This window comes from Cucumis melo, chromosome 10 (assembly GCF_025177605.1).
Source record: "Cucumis melo cultivar AY chromosome 10, USDA_Cmelo_AY_1.0, whole genome shotgun sequence".
Taxonomy (NCBI): domain Eukaryota; kingdom Viridiplantae; phylum Streptophyta; class Magnoliopsida; order Cucurbitales; family Cucurbitaceae; genus Cucumis; species Cucumis melo.
Window position 1 is genome coordinate 24,207,938 of NC_066866.1, and position 4,052 is coordinate 24,211,989.

Consider the following 4,052-nt stretch of genomic DNA (forward strand, 5'->3'; position numbering starts at 1 on the left):
CCTCTAGCCCTAAAAGGGATATAAAGATGTATACACTAGATGAAATTCATTTTTCAGTAACAAAGTTTTAGTTGCGCAACTAATTTTTGTCAGTAAAAGTTCGTTTGTAGCAAAAAAAAAAAAAAAAACAAAAGTGTCACAAAAGATTGTTATTAGTGATGTAACAACTCAACTTTTCAAACTAAGCTGAGGTCATTACTTTACTACTAAGACACTTCATCAAAACATAAAAATTCATAAAACCTATTTAAAATTAGTAAACATCCAAAAATAAGGAAAACTGTCTTCGGGCTCTATTTTAAACAATTTCAAAAGTTCACAACATTGTTTATGAAATCATAAAAAATAATAAAAAAAATAAAAAAAATAGATGTCCTAGACATCACTCATTTTCAATCCTCAAAACAAAAAGAAGTAAAAACATTAAGCAGAAGCATTTAAAAGAAAGACGTTCCCATGTGGCGTTCACGACTCCTTCTTGCCCCTTACTGGTCTACCTCTCGCATTACCTTTGCTTGAAAAAGTTAAACATAAAAAGTTGAGTATAAGATATACTAAGTAAGAGACCCACTACTTGTCTCGTTATGAGCAAGAAGACGATTAGCTTCCTATTAGGGGATACCTTGCAACATAACAGTCTAGTCATCCCGTAGGATGCACTGTATTAGTCTAGTGATCCCGTTAGATACACATATCAATCTAGTGATCCATCAGACACACATATTAGTCTAGTGATCCCATAAGATACACATCTCAGTTTAGTGATTTCGGAGGATGCACAAGGTGTGCTGATCTCGTAGGACACAATGCCTACAATCAGTGTTTTTAAAGGCTCAAGGCGCACTGAGGCGCAATGGTCCTCTGGGGCCTAGGCGCAAGGCGCACAAAAAGGCGCGGGCTTTTTTTCATGAGGCGCACTATATAAATATATATATATATATATATATATATATATATATATATATACATACAAAATTGAAAGGAACAACAATGTATAAAATATAAGTAAATAACCAATATAGAAATGAGATTTAACTCTAATGTATAAAATATTATAATATTAGTTTTCTACCCAAAAAACAAAACACAATAGAAGTTCATTCCTAAAGATCAAACTCATCATCACTAAATTGATCCTCATCTTCATTCACTCCTTCGTTGGACTTATAGCCATCGGTATCTTCTTCTTCCTGATCAGAGTCATCCAAATTTATTTGTTTGGGTGTGGGTTGTGTGGTAGACGAGGATGAACATGAAACATTAGTCGCTCCTGAGGCCCTAGCTCTAGAATAGAAGGTTGGTTCTTTTGCTCCGGCAGCTCTTGAAACATCACCCCACGTTAAAATATCATCGTCAAATACCAGCTCATCCTCCTCCTCAGAATCATCATCCAATCTTCCAATCAACCATTTGTTACTATCATCAATATCTCTTAAAGAGATGGGATCGACGATATCTCGAAGGTTGTATCAACGTTTTAATGCTCTACTGTATTTGATGAACACTAAATCATTCAAACGACTTTGAGCAAGCCTATTTCGTTTCTTGCTATGAAGCTACAAAATTAGAAAAGTCATTGTCACTGCCAGTGAATCAACAAAATTACATTCGCATGTAAAGGAGAGGAAAGCTAACCTGCTCAAACACACTCCAATTACGTTCGCATCCAGAAGCACTACAAGTAAGACCTAAAATGCGAATAGCAAACTTTTGCAAGTTTGGAGTTGATTGTCCAAAATTATCCCACCATTCCACTATAGGCAAAAAATATATATTAATAAAAAGAAGAAGAAGAAGATGGATTTTTTTTAATGGCAGCAGTCAGCACCAAAGGAAAAAGAAAAAGAAGAAGAAGAAGAATGGATTTTTTTTAATGACAGCAGTCAGCACCAAAGGAAAAAGAAAAAGAAGAAAACAGAGCAGCACACCTTAGGATTTTTTTTATTAAGATTTTTAATGGCAGTCGATCTTTAAGAAGAAGAAGAAGAAAACAAAGCAGCAGTCGATCGTTTCGTTGTCTTCATCTTCAAGTCGAGCCGAGCCGTCGTTTCGTTTCTTCACAGCCACGTTACACGTACTAGGTAAATATATTAGGTAAATATATTAAGTAAAAGTTAAATAGGTTTAAAATAGGTAAATATTTGTTTTTTTTTAATTAAGCCCAGCCCACGTTATAAAGCCCGCGCCTGTGGGCTTTTTGCGCCTACGGCGCCTTGAGGAAGGCGCGCGCCTCAACCGCGCCTTTCCATCGGCGCCTCGCCTACCCACAGAGAAGCGCTGGGGGTGCGCCTTGCGCCTAGGCGCGCCTAGGTGCGCGCCTAGGTGCGCGCCTAGGTGCGCGCCTAGGTGCGCGCCTAGGTGCGCGCCTCAGCGTGCCTTTCAAAACACTGCCTACAATGTACACTACCTCATAAATAAAGCTAACAATTACCCCTCAATCCATTTTAAACAGTCCATGAAAATCACATCAAAACACATTTAAAACTATAAATTTAATCTTTACGCGTAATCAGTCGAACAAATCTAAGTTCAGTCAACATTATCGTCCATCAATATATATCTAAGCTAAACATCACAGTCAAACCATCTAAATACAGTCAATAGTACAGTCCATCATTATCTAAACTACATACATGACAATCAAATCATCTGAACCCAACCAATAATACAGTCCATCAATATCTAAACTACACATGACAGTCAAATCATCTGAACTCAGTCAACAATGTAAACCATCTCTACGTTCCAACTACCCATAACAATTGAACTCCAAAGCAACGTTCCAACTACCCATCTTTACGTTACATCTCTACCCATCTCTACGTTCCAACTACCCATAACAATTGAACTAACTCAGTCAATATATGTACCAACTTCCTTCTCAGTCAACACATTCCAATTTCAATATGAGTCCAGTAGTAGAAATCTCTTACCTTACGCTTAGCTAAGATCCTTGATAAAAAAGAAGTCCAATGAAGCAACCTATCATAAACCTAAGGTTTCAAACAGAAAATCAAATATTTTCCTAAACCAATCATTTCATCTAAAACACTTCAAAGTGACGTTCACGAGCTTACCCAAGTAAATGGAGAATTGAACTCCAACACAAGCTTGTTGGAAATTCAAGAACTCAATTCTAATACCTTCAAGGAGCAACAATTTAATCCAACAATTATACTTAAAATGGTCATGGAAACAACTACAAAATTCAAAAAATTAACCTTACCACAAAACCCATAGCAAGGTAGAAGCGACTGCAAACACAAGGAAACTCAAAACGGTTGAAAAGGAAAACTCGTGCGTACGACTCAACTTTGAGGGTAACGCTCGAATAGGGAATGGATCGACGTAGAACTTGGAGTTGCAACTGACCATTCGATTTAGATTTAGTAAATGGACGAGGAGGCTACAGGCTTTGGGCTTTGTCGGACGGCACACGAAGGAAGAACGCAACAGCGGGCGGTTGGGTTTCGACAACGGGGAGACGCGACAGATGAAAGACAGAGATGGAGCGATGACGAGCGATTGGCTTCAACGACGGGGAGACGCGATTGGGATTGATGGCGGCTGGCATTTAGTTAAAGACAAAGATGACCAACGACGACTGGACAAAGAAGAGAGGTTGGCCAGACGAAGAAAATAAAGAAGAAAAGGTGAGGGCGGCGCTGAATACACGTGAAGAAGAAGGAGAAGAATGAAATGGAAAAGATGAGGCACACACTGTTAGACCTAAATTTTTTATTAATAATAATAATAATAATAATAATAATAATAATAATATATAATTATATTATATTATATCATATTATTATTATTTATATTATAATTTTCCTTTTCTTTTCCTTTTTTATGCAATCCAAGAATTCTTTCCCTTTTTCATCAAACTCCACCACAATTAACACCAAACAATTTGGAACTTAAACAAATTACAAGTTAGGTTGGAGAAAAGTACCTGAAAATTTTTGTGGCGTTACAAGTGACACATTTTTAATTTGCGTCACTAAAAAAATTGGTAATACAACAATAATGTCACTAAAAATTAAATAGTTTTA

The 4,052-nt window shown here is 36.8% G+C and overlaps 2 long non-coding RNA genes across 2 annotated transcripts; one reads left to right on the top strand and one right to left on the bottom strand.

The window, feature by feature from the left end:
• Window positions 1–2,033: 2,033 nt before the first annotated feature.
• On the top strand, window positions 2,034–2,716 carry LOC127151477 (uncharacterized). Its single transcript, XR_007824466.1, has 2 exons — window positions 2,034–2,310; window positions 2,359–2,716. It is a non-coding gene; the product is annotated as an uncharacterized LOC127151477 (long non-coding RNA).
• LOC103502528 (uncharacterized) lies at window positions 2,529–3,726 on the bottom strand. The gene is made up of 3 exons (XR_007824465.1): window positions 3,227–3,726; window positions 3,078–3,143; window positions 2,529–2,993 (listed from the first exon to the last, which is right to left on the bottom strand). It is a non-coding gene; the product is annotated as an uncharacterized LOC103502528 (long non-coding RNA).
• Between the last annotated feature and the right edge of the window lie 326 nt (window positions 3,727–4,052).